Below are 13,664 nucleotides of genomic sequence, written 5' to 3'. Positions count from 1 at the left end.
CTGAACTTTTGGTCTTGGAACCAGAAAGCATTTGTAGTAATTTCTGTCTCCTGTGATCTATGCCCAGAAGTCAGGAAATGTGTGACCATGTTTCCTATACATGGATAAAGGTCATATTTCCCACGTAAAGGCCATATTTACACACAGGCTTTTTGTGTGAAGCCATCTCAGAGAGAACTAGAGACCAGAAAAATAGAGACCAAAGTGAGATATGAAATTGATAAAGTCCATGGTTCTGAGTTCATTTATTCCTGAGACCCAATTGCATCCTTGCTCTGCTGCCAGCTTTGTTGTCCCAGCTCATCTTGATTCTATAAACAACAACTTGTTCTAATTAAAGCTCATATGAGTTGGGTTTATGTCAGTTCCACTAAGACTCTAATGTAATATGCATGATTTTGTATGACTTTACGTGTGGGCACATTACACTGCTATGAGTTTGCATGTATATTTGTGTGTATTCCTGTATGCGCCGATATTGTAGAATATGTATGTCTGTGTATCCTCGTGTGTCTATGTGTCCTGGTAATCCTATGCAGCCATGTATGTATGTTTATGGTATATAAGTATGTGTGTAGATTTGCCTGGCACATAGTAAGTGTTCAATAAATATTTTGGGAATAACCATGCTTTACTACAACAGAATGTGTGCATATTTGTTGCACAACCAGTGACTTAGAAAGAATAATATGAGGAGTAGGGATTAGTTATACATGGCAGTGTTCTGCTGGGACATCTGCTGTACTTGGATACTGGGTAGGGACTATCCTCATACTTCCATTCCTTTCAAAGTGTTTACACATTGGCATCTCAGGTTGCCCCCTGAACTTCTACCTGGCTGGGCTTCATCCCACCTTGATCCCTCAACAGGGAGAAAACCAGCCCAAACCCACCTAGCCTGTCTCTAGTGGTGTTGGGAAAGCCACCATAGAGGCTCAGGTAAGACCAGATATTCCAGAAACAATTACTTAGGTCCAGAGTCAGCTTGGCTGATGTCACTCCTAGCCCTCTGCTGGAGCTCTGGGTCAGGTGTTCATTGTTGTAACAAGGAATTTTAATCAACAGACTTTCTGCATTTGACTTTGGCAATTTTATGTTTAGGTGGTTTAATACAAACTTGGGACTTGATTTTTGCTATTTGCACTTTATTGTCATGTGTTAGGAAAATATTTTGAATTGGTGAGGTGGAAAGATTGAAGAGACAGCAGTGAAGGGCAGTGGAGGAGAGATGGCAAGATTGCTACAAAAAAGGGAAGCATCACACTTGGGGGCTTTCTGAATGAGAACCAGGGGCTCCTGGGCTTGAAGGAGCTTTAAAGATCAGCTGGTCAAACCCTACTCCCATGCTCAAATTCTCTTTGTAAATATTAATTGTAATGACAATGACTTTAATAATAGCTACTATGTTGAGCTTCTACCAGGAAGTTGTTCTAGTCAGGCTTGATAAGTTGCAGGGAATAGAGACCCAACCAAGATAGCTCATCTCTCCTCCCCTCTCCTCCCCTCTCCTCCCCTCCCTTCCCCTCCCTTCTCTTCTTTTTCCCTCCTCCCCACCCACCCTTCTACTCTCTTTTCCTTCCTCCATCTCTCCCTCTATCCCTCCTTTCTTCTTTTCCTCCCCTTCCTCTCTCCCTCCCTCCCTCCCTCCCTCCCCAGTGGTGACTATAAAGAGCTCTTCATTATTACTTACCATTGACCTGTGTCTTTTGTTCTGTGTTATCCTCTTGGGTCAATGCAAAACAAGCCCAAACCTTCTTCAGTGGGGCCGCCCTGCAGAGCTTTGAAGTCAGAGGTTGTAGCCCCCAGACTGGCATCTTCTCCAGATCCTTTAGCTTCAACCCTTCCTCCTCTGACCTCATTCTAAGCCCTTTCTCTATCTTGTCTTCCTCAGACTAACCGAGCTTGTCCATTTCTCTCTTCAAGTGTGGTTCCCAGATCTTGATTCTGTCCTTTCTTGTGGAGTGTAATGAGAGCTCAGCTGCAGCTCAGAGATAAAAACTTGAGGAGAAACACTTCAGGAGAAACTCGTTATGACTCAGTTGTGTCCTTGAAACACTTCTAAACCCAGTGGAATCTTTGTGAAGAAGAGTGCCTGAAGTTATTAGGAACCTTGAATTCAGTCAAGATGATCAGTTATCGTCAGTCCTGGAAAGTTCATGCAGTTTAATTAAATTTCTTTGGCAAACATTTAAAGCATGGATTTTGGAGTCAAGCAGACCTAAGTTTGGACTCTGGATCTATCATTTCTTAGTTGTCTCATTTAGTATTAAGTGATCACTCTGAGCTTCAATTTTTCTCATCTGACTTACAAAGGATAGTCATAACTGACTTATGGGTTTTTCATGAAGATGAAATTAAACCACACATGTGAGACACTTAAAACAGTCCTTCATCCAACCAATCACTCACTCACGCAATCATTCATTCATTCATACATTCATTCATTCTATATTTTAAGAACTTTGGAGATTCACTAAGGAATATATAGGTCTTTGCTTGCCACAAACTTAGCAAATAGTGCCCTGCTGACCTCCCACATGCATCTGTATACACAGGAGACTGCGCTGGGCAACTAGGTGTGGGTAGAGAAATAAATAAATGCATAGAAACTCTCAAAGAACTGAGGTTTCAGGAGCAGCATTATGCCATTATGGGACTGGGAAGGGGGCTGACCAAATTTTTAAAGCTCAAATTAAAATTTGACACTAAGTCCTACAAAGACACTAAAAAACTTGACTTTTTTGGTGACTGGGATGTTGAAAGAAGACAAGGGTCTGAACTGGAGCAGAGGAAACCTATAATTATGGAAGTCAAATTTCTTGGACAGTCCAGCAAAGAGAGAGAACTTGAATCAGAAAAAATGGATAGCTTGAGTTAGCTCAGACTAGTTCTGAAGGGAAGTATGGGAAGGGAAGGTGCATTGATTCTATTCCTGAAGGTCTAACTCTGGTTTGTGCATTCATTCATTCATTCATTCATAAACATTTATTGAGAGACTGCTATATGCCAGGCAAATGCAGTGTGCTGGTATAGATCACTCCTCCCGTATTTTCACAGTATAATGAGGGGAAATTTGCCATTACAAACCAGAATAATGAATGCTAAGATAGCGGAGGGTTATCACAGGAGCTCCCTATGTTATGGGAATATAGCAAAGGACCATCCTTCTCCAGCCTGAGCAGTAGTTCTCAACTGGAGATGATTTTGTTTCCCAGGAGAATTTGCAAATGTCTGAAGACGTAATTGGTTGTCATGAGTAGGGTGGGGGCTTGCTTCTAGCATCTAGAGGGTAGAGACTAGAGATGCTACTAAACATCCTATAATATAAACGTAAACAATATAATACCGGACAACCTCCCCTCCCACCAACAACAAAGAATGCGTGGCTCAAAATGTTAATAGCACTGCTGTTGAGAAACTCTGATCTAGACAGATCATATAAAGTTTCTCAAAAGAAGAGACACTGAGTTGAGTCCATAAGGATGAGAAATTAACTGGATAAGGAATGGAGCTGGTACAGACTTCCCTAAAAGAAGGGTAACATATTTAAACACTTGGAAATGAGAGAGAACACAAGGAAGCAAAAGCAAGAACCAGATGAGGGAGGGGAGAGAAAAAGAGAGGGAGAGGGAGAGGACTAGTACTGTTCTGGGAGCATTTTAATGTGGTGAAAGCATAAGGCATCAGGCAGAGAAGAATAAGAGGGGAGGACAGATCAATAGTAATGCATGATCTGAGAGAAACATTTTACTCTCAGAGTAAAAAAGAAGACTCGGGAGTGTGGTTTAGATTCTCACAATAGCATTTTTAGGTTATTTCTATTGCTTGTGGACTGGATTGTGTGTCATTGGGATATTTGGAAGTCATAGCCTCAAGAATCATAGCCCATAACTGCCAGTGGAACCCTATGGGGCACAGAAGAAGCTTTGATATGAACACCCTTGACACTATGCACAACTTATTCCAAGGCCACAGCCTGGACATTGTCTGGAAATTTGAGAATTTTTCTAGGATAATGTTGAATTCCATTTCCTCAACGAGGATTTCTGGGAGTTTCCCTCCTTGTTTAATGCCTGTGGGCCTGGGCCTTCTGGGAATGCTTGAAGATGAATTCAGAAGCAGCCAGTTCTCAGAAGAAACCTGAGGTATGAAGAGAGGTGGTCACATAAAGGGGGCTCAACTGGACCCCCAGAGTTGGAATGGCCGAGGGAGCCCTTTACTGAGGATGCTGGTCTAGCATGAATGGGGTCATTAGGAGGGGATCCCAGGTATCCTCACTGAGTTGAATTAAACAATCCAAGGTGGAAACCCCCAGGTCTCTCGGCACCTGTTATCTGGGTCTGTAGATGTAGCAGATCAAAGAGAACGGAACAGCACAGGGACAAACCACCTACTGTCTGTGTTCTCTCTCCTTCTGCTTCCCTTTTCTGTCTCTGACCCTGACACTGTGTGTTTGTCTTTTCCTTTCTTCTCGCTGCCTTGATCCCCTTCCTTTGCTGAAAGTGAGTTAAAGCCAGGTCATGAATGCCAAATTAAAGAATTGGATTTCATGCTAAATTTACCCATTAGTACACTCAGCAAAAATCTATCAATTTTTAGTTCCTTGGACAGTGAGTAACACATATTAAATCCTCGAAAATATTTGTTGAAAGAATGTATGAATAAATAAATTTAAGTCTTAGTTTAAAAGTCATCTCTTTAGAAAAAACTCTTTTTGACCAACTAATGGATGATAGCCCTCTATTCCATGTTAATCTCTATATGATTGCTTCATTTCATTTCCTTCACAATACTTAGAAGTATCTGAAATTATATTAAAATATTTTTCGTCGGTATGTGTGGTCTCTGTCCCCTACTAGAATATAATCTCTAGGAAATCTGGGAATTTGGTTCACCTGGTCTCCCTAGTGCCTGGGATAGTATCAGGTACACAATAGGCACTTTCAAATATTTACTAAATAGACAGGTTTATTTGTTGGCTTCTCTAGATCAGGGGGTATAATGAGCACTGGGGATTCAGAGATGAATAACACGTGGTTCCTGGTCAGAAGACTCTCTTATGTGAGATAGAATATTTTTCACAATTTCTGGAAGTGATACAATTGGAGATCCACTTGAGATTGAATCATCTTCCATCATGGAGAGAGTACTGCAGTAAGCAAACACTAACTGCTGTAACAAATAACCCTAAAAGATCGGTGACCTAATCCAATGAAGATTCTATTTTTGACTCTTCACAGTTTAATGAGGGTCAGGCAGTGCTTTGCCAAATGATGACTTGGATACCTGGACTCTTTCATTTTGTGATCCCATTTTCAACATCAATATATGGTTACTGTGAAATGGGGGAGAGGGGAGTGGAAGACCAGAAGTGGGAGACTTTTATGGGTCACACTGAAAGTGGCATGCATGATGTCAGTCTACATTTCATTGGTCAGAACCCAGTCATGTGGCCCCAACTAACGGCAAAGGCTGAGAATGTTATCTGTCTATGTGTCCAGAAGGAAAAGAGAATGAATTTGGTGATTGCACAGCTTTTAATTTTTGCTATATATAGGAGGGAAGGAAGAGGTCATGAACTAAGACTGGGAGAATACTTAGAATTCCTGAGAATGGATACTAAGGTAATAGCAATGGCTATGGGGTTGTGAGAGAATTGGACAAGACTTATCAAACTCAGAAGGTTAAAGTCATGTACTAATGAATGCACTAGTATGATGAGTACTTTAATAAAATTACCATGAAACTTGCATCAGAGATGCCTCCTGACTCTGCTCTTGCTTTGTCATTAGAAGTTATTCTGAGATGGCATCGTTTCTGCTGCTCTGTGAGATTTGCCGTTGATACAAAGTGACAAGATTCTTATTGGAGGGATAATTGGAGCATGGACAAAGAGTGAGTTTGGGAGCAAAAAGATTGCCTAGATCATTTTCTGCGGTACTCTCATTCTTTAGTTTTTTTATAAAGCCTTCACCAAAATGAGAGGCCCGTTACGTGCCTAATAGTGTGTCAGATGCTCTGGGGACATGAGAAGGGAAAGATATGATCTATCTTGGCTCTCAAGTGACTTAATTTTTTCTTCAGAGAGCTTCAAGTAAGTCATGTGACGCAATTATGGAACCCAAAGGCATCAAACTCTTGAGATACAGGTGCTAACTGTTGTGTGGGTTCCCAGAGAGGTGAGATAAGTATGGGCAGGTGTTGAAAACATTTCTGAGGGAGGTGGTGCTTGAGCTGGGTCTTGGAGTTTCCTCAAAAGCCACCATTTCTTTGCGTATTCCAGGGCAAACAGCATGACTTTGGAGTGAGATGGGCCTAGGTTTGGAGCTGGGTTCTATACCTTACCAATTCTCTGATATTGAGTAAGGGTGGGTAAATAAGATACCACAAACACAGAGAAAATGCTCACAAAGGGTAGATGCTAGCTTATAAGAGAATGGTAAATATATATTCCCTAAAGCTAGACTTCTTGGGTGTGAATCCTAGCTCAGCCCTTTACTTTCTGTGTGACCTTGGGCAAGTCACTTAACCTCTCTGTGCCTCAGTTTCTTCATCTGTGAAACAGGTATCATGATAGTGCCTACCCCATAGGGTTGCGGTGAGTGGTAAATCCATTAATATCTTAAAGAATATGTAACAATGCTATGTAAGTTGTAGTTATTATAACTATTAGAAAAGCAATTGTTTCACCTCTGCACATGAGAAATAGTGGCATTTTCTTTCTTGGAGATCCACAGAATAATTCAGACATGTGCAGTGTGTTTTATTCTGTGTGTGTGTGTGTGTTCATGCGCGTGTGCGCACACCATATATGTGTGTGTGATGGGAAGTGATGGTCCAAACGATGGCACCTTTCTTACATTGTGACATTGACACATGCATTTTCAATTAAATTGAGTTCCCATTTCACTCTACTCATTTGGCAGCAACCGCAAGTTCGTGGAAAAATATGAATAGACAAGGGGAAGGTGCACAAATGAGGGTGGGGGTAGGAGAGTCAGAGAATCAATTTACAGTTTGTCAAGACAAGAGTATTAATGCTTCCCTTTTATAAAAGAAAATTAATGCACTGGGTCTTTGTCTGGCATGGATCATAACAGCTATAGAAATTACATATTGGATACTCACCATGTATCTGGCATGTTGCTAAGTGCTTTATAAATTCATTATCTCATTTAATCTTCATAATACCCTAGTGGCATTTCAATGGTTGGTACCATATGAAAGGGCTTTAAGAGATTAACTGGACTTAGGTCACATGGTCAGTGTATGATGAAACCAAAACTAAAACACAGGTTTTCTGACTCCAAAAGGTCATGGTCTTAACCAAGGCTGATGTCCAGCCAGGACATGCCAAGATGACAGCACTGTCTTTTCTGATGGGTGGGCCCCCTGCCCTATTGGCTGTCAAATATTTCCTCTATTGGTGCTTCTGAACTGTAAGGCAATATACCTTTGTTATAATTGGAAGAAAGAGGAAAAAGAGATAAATATGGAATATCTCTTAGAACCTATAACACTGATTTGAATCTGAAGGGAAATAAAACTAAATCTGAAAATGAACAAGATCTTAGGAATAAAGTGGTCATCAAGTATGTTTGCAACATCTCATCGGCATGGTAGAAGAGTAAGGGTACCATAGCTGGCTTCTTAGACACACTCTTCCCTCCCACACGAGAAAGATGTTATTGACAAAAGAGAGAGGGAGGGAGAGAGAGAGAAAGAGAAAGAGAGAGAAGAGAAATGTAAAATTAATCAATCACCCACAATTCTCAAATTCTTATCTCCTAGAGAAAACCTCTGCGAACTACTGTTAGCATTTTTGCGCTCTGTGTGTATGTGTGTGCGTGCGTGTGTGCCTCTTCCCTCCCACACGAGAAAGATGTTATTGACAAAAGAGAGAGGGAGGGAGAGAGAGAGAAAGAGAAAGAGAGAGAAGAGAAATGTAAAATCAATCAATCACCCACAATTCTCAAATTCTTATCTCCTAGAGAAAACCTCTGCGAACTACTGTTAGCATTTTTGTGCTCTGTGTGTGTGTGTGCGCGTGCGTGTGTGTGTGTGTACTTTTAGAGATATTTATATATAATGCCAGTCATAGGCTGAGGAGATTGATCTTAGAGATCCCATCCCTCAGAAAGCATTCTGACAATAATTCAATTACTTCTGTCAAGGTGTCCAATGAAGTTAGAGATGTGCCACATCTGACTAGCTGGCTGGGCTTTAGTTCATTCCTAGTGAAAAAATTGTCTAAGGGGAAAATTTCTTAGTACGTAAAACTGAAAAACAGAACTCATATAGTGTATAATCCTAACAATGCTGTATAAAAATGCAGCAAAAATAGAGTCAATTATACACTGTCAAAGCTTTTCTCTAAACAGCTGCCTAACAGAATATGACAATTTTTCCTACGATGTAGTAAAAAATAATAACAAAAAACTTTCTCACAATGCCAACTACACAGGGCTGAATTCATCAACACTTTATTACCTTAAACTCAATTGTAAGAGAAAAATAATATGATGTAACTTGTCACTTTTTTCTTTTCCCGGTTTTGTTACAGCGATACATTAAGATTTGGGCGCCTGCTAGTGTGTTGTGATCTACATTTAATGATCTTAACAAGGACTTAGTAAGACATTGTTCATTTCTCTTGCGCTGTCCCTGAGTGGGGTGTTACATGAACAGTGAGCCCCAATTATATCATAGTGTAATTTACAAAGGAAGAAAAAAAGTTCTTTTCATGGCGTGTTCCCCAAGGAGACTAGGAGTATTGTAACAGTTTCTTGGCTCTGCTTTGCAACAATATAATTAGCTATAATCTGAGCATTTGCATATAGTACATAGAGCAGGAGTAATTCTCAGCTTGCTGGGTTAGTATGTAAAATGGTCTTTTATAAGACGGTTGCTCTGATACACCTAATTTTACTTAGCACATTTGCATCTATGTTGTGGCTGAACATTACAAATGGAAATTGTCACTCTCAATATGGAAGCAAAATGAGGAAATGCATCATAATGAAAGGTAATTTTTTTTTTTTTAACAGATTTTAATCAAGGGCCTACTGTGGACTCAGAACTGAGACAGAATCCTTATGCCTTTGAGATAAAAGTCTAGACTTTATTTTAGTCCAAACTTTGTATAGCTTTGCAGCTAGGCTTACATTACATACACCTTATAATTAATACTTGGTAATGCCAAGTCCTCCAGCACCCTAATATCTGGAGCTTCTACTCTAAGCATAGGTATTTGCTTTCTTAAACAAACAAAAAACCACTACTTTAGGGGATCGAAGAATAGATATGAGAATTTATTAGTTTGCTGTCTCTTTCTTGTAAACAGTTCACTTTTTCTTTCTCTCGCCCTTAACCACCAAACTTGATGATTGATAAATAGGTCCATAAGCTGGGCACATGAGTTGATTTCACCTTAGGGAGTGTGTGAGTATGATTCCAAAATGTAAGGCAAAAATCTCAGACATGCTTGCCTTTGAAAATCCCACAGATCATACTCAAGAAATTTGAGAACCACCATTATGAGAGGTCAATGGGAATTGAGACAATTGAGGAAGCAGTAGATTCACAGCAATTTCACATTTCAGGCTTTCTCCAGGGCACACCCTAATTGTGGGTGGAATCGCCTCACATTTAAGTACTTATCTCTCAGTACCCCTATCTCTCCATCTCTCTCTCCATTCCATTTCAACAGAAGGATTTAGTTGGCAATAAGCATCACCCTCATTCACTCCCACCTTCATTTTAGCACCAGCACTGTGCACGACACATGGTAGGCACTGGGTAGATATCTATGTAAATAATCAAAAGGATTTGCTAATCCTTCAAACTTCAGCTATGGGAAATATGCTAGAAAGACTACGGTGATATTGATTCCCAGGAGTATTGTTCAACCTCTCCATCTTACTACTTTGAAAATTCAAAAGATGATAGAGATGAATCACAGATGTGTTTTCTCCAAAATTTGATTTATTTCCTTATTGCAGGTTTGGGAATGTTAAATCCTATGTCTCTGGAATAGATTGGAGTTGAGTTTTGGCCAGCCAATATGCACCGATCGAACTTTGGGAGTCTTAGACTTCTAGAAATGTAAAACGTTAATGCTACGAGGACTCTTAGAGAAAATGGAATCCAGGACTCCAAATTCACAGGTGAGTGTAATAGACTAGGTTGTGCCCTCCCAAAACATCAAATGTAGAAGTCCGAACTCTAATACCTCAGAATGTGATCTTATTTGGAGACAGAGTCTTTACAGAGTAATCAAGTTAAAACGAGATCATTAGGGTTGGTCTTAATCCAATATGGCTGGTTTCCTTATAAAAAGAGAAAACTTGGACCCAGAGACTCATAGAAGAAAGATAATGTGAAAAGACACAGATAGAAGATGACCATCTATAAGCCAAGGAAAGAAACCTGAAACAGATCCTTCCCTCACAGCCCTCAGAAAGAACCAACCCTGCCAAAACCTTGCCTTTGGACCTGTAGCCTCCAGAACTGTGAGACAATAACTTCCTGTTTTGTAAGCCATCCAATCCGTGGTATTTTGTTATGGCAACCTGGGAGACTTGTACAGTGGGTAAACTGAGGCCCAAACCAGGACCAATACCCAGGCCCCTTGAGGTTATGAAAGATGGTTGATCATTTTGGCCAGGCTTCATTAAATATGAAGAATCTCAGTGCTAGAGAGTATTTTTAAGAGATCCTTCGGTCTCCTCCATGTGTCATTCTTTCTTCAAAGAGCCAGGCTCTTCCTACTGTAATTCGGTTTTTCACTCAACCAACAAATTTGCAGGATATCAGTGAACTTTTTCTACTACTAAGTATTAGGAGATGTTAGATTTACTTCCCCTACTTTTTTCAGTGATTTTTCTCTTTGGTGGAAAGTTTGAAAGCAATAGGAGAAAGAAGCAAAGAATATAGGAAGTGGGAAGAAATGCAAGGAAACTCAAGGTAATTTTTCATGACTTAAGTACCAGCCATTTATTTTTTTAACTTTTTAACTCAAAATAATTTTATAATCTTACTAAAATTTTTCAATAATAGTGAAAGTGCTCCCATATACCTTACATCCAGGTTCACCAATTGTCAGCCTTTGCCACAATCCTTTATAAATATGTGTGTGTGTATTCATTCTCTTTTCTTCCTAAGTATTTTAGTGTGATTTTTCTTTTCTTTTATTCTTTTGTGTGTTTTTTTGTTTTGTTTTTTGTTTTTGGCTCCAGGTTCAAGTTAGGATCACATATTGTATTTAATTTTCATGTATTTTTAGGCTCTTGTTATCTGGAAAGATTCCCTAGTCCAAAGATTTGACATATTTTTAAGAGGTTCTGGTGTGTTCTCAGTACATCACACACATTTATGGTTTGTCTCACCAGCTTCCTCTCCCTTCAACACACTTTACCGTGTGGATAAAACCAACAGGGTGATATTAAGTACCACTGAGGATAAGTTTTGAGAGGAAAATTAATGTCTTCATCTATTCGTTCATCACACAAAATTTATGATGTCTAGAGTACCTTATTTGTACTTTTTTGGAGGACAGATTTATTAGTTTTTGCTTTGTTTAAATGGATTTCAAAAACCATTTATGTTGTAGAATGCTTGGAAGTCAGAGCCCTTTTAAATTTTTTTTGAAAAAAAATCTTTCTAAATGCATATACCAGAAAAACAAACTGTAAAACCACTCTCATGTTCTCATGTAAAACAAGAAGCAAAACAAACTGCTAAACTAAATATTATTGGCTCTGAGTTTTCCTGTTAATAATTCATTCTTTGTCTATTCATTCTGTTTCCTATGAGCCTAGCCTAGCAGTTTAGAGGTAGCTGCATCTGAAGGTTTAAAGAAAAAATTGTGGGGGAAAAAATGTTATAGCTAAAGAAATGTTCCTTATTATTATATACGTATTCTACAAATTGGGAAAATACTGGAGATGTTGGATTTTAACTGTAGAACCGATATTCAAGTGGTGGAATACAAATGCCTGCAAAGAGCAAAGCTAAGAACTATGATTTTCTACCAGCACATATTCCCAAAAGGTACAGGGTGAATGGATTTCTAGTGTATGGGGATACTGGTTCCGCAATCCTATGGGGTAAGTTGGAAGGCTTGGGGAGCTGGAATCCCTGAGCTGATTGGCTCTGACCACTAGCAGCCTTGTGAATTTGCTCTAGTTTTCCCTTAAGATTATTATCATTTTCTGTGCCTACCAGAAAGTAAAAAAAAACAAAACCAAAAACAAACAACAACAACAACAACAAAAACAGAAACACAACAACTGGGAAACACTATAGTTACCTGCTTTATTTTATCCTTTTCTGAAGGTAGATGTATGAAGGCAGGACTTGGGTCTTACACATTCCTCTTCTGCAATGCATAGATCAGGGCCAAGAACACAATCATTTTTCAAAATGTACTTATTGCATCAAAACTGACGAATATCTGCTTCTTGCATAAACTGTGAAAAGTGATGATTAAGCAATGAGACGCTGTTTGAAGGACCACTTTCCAACAGCTGTTGACTTAGAGGACAGGGAGTCTTTTAAAGCACAGCTTAAAGGACACCTTGAATCTAAAATAGAGCAAATGACAAAGTGGTGAAAGAGGAGACACATAACATATTTCTGGAGAAAGAGAGTGAACCCAATCCCTGTCAAGATTAGCAGGTTAATTAAAGAATCTATCCTGATGATGCTGGCACATCTTCAATTCAGACTGACATTAACTCAAGGTACAGGCCCCAATCTATCTTTTCCACCAGCTGCCATGGAGCTGAAATGCTTACCAGCCAAGTAGAGTCTTAAGGACCTTCTAGTCATGTGTAATTGTATCCTAGGTGGCAGCTCGCTCCAGGAGAGAGTGCATGGATTAGCAGGAACAGAGTTATCTGATTAACTCTTGACCACTGAGTAATGGTCAATGGGTAGAATGGGCAACAGGAAGAGAAAGTTTAGATAGAGTAAATTACCATTCTTGAGCAGCTACAACGTACCTGGCACAGTGCTAGTCACATTGCACAACTTGATGTGGTGGTTAAGAGTGGCCACTATGCAGTCAGAAAGATGGGTTCAAATTCAAGCTCTGCCATATTCTGGCTGGATGATTCTGGGTAGGTTACCTTTCTGTAAGCATTAATTTCCTTATCTGTAAAACAAAGACAATAATACTTTTGTACAGTTTCCCAGGGGTTCCATAACAAATTAAAACAAACTTGGTGACTTAAAATAGCAAAAATGTATTTCCTCACGGTTCTAGAGGCCAGAAATAAAAAATTAAGGGGTCAGCAGGGTTGAATTCCCATTAAAGGCTAGAGAAGAATCCTTTCTTGCCACTTCCAGCTTCTGGTGAATCCAGGCATTCCTTGGCTTATGAATGCACCACTCTAATCTAAGCTTTTGCTTTTACATGGCCTTCTGTGTTTTCTCCTTTACTGTCTCTTAAAGGCCAACATTGAATTTAGTGTCTGCTTGGATAATCCAGGATGTTCTCATTCTGAGATTATTAACTTAATTACATTTGCAAAGATCCTTTTTCCAAATAAGGTCACTGGTTCTAGGGGTTTGGGCATAGACATATATTTTGGGGTGGTGGGGGGCACCACCATCAGCCCATTACAACCATCTTTTTAGTTTTTATTTGTGAAGGTTAAGGT

Source organism: Pteropus alecto, unplaced genomic scaffold (assembly GCF_000325575.1).
Source record: "Pteropus alecto unplaced genomic scaffold, ASM32557v1 scaffold120, whole genome shotgun sequence".
In the NCBI taxonomy this organism is placed as follows: domain Eukaryota; kingdom Metazoa; phylum Chordata; class Mammalia; order Chiroptera; family Pteropodidae; genus Pteropus; species Pteropus alecto.
The sequence above is the reverse complement of the archived record's forward strand: the minus strand, read 5'-3'. Positions refer to the sequence as shown.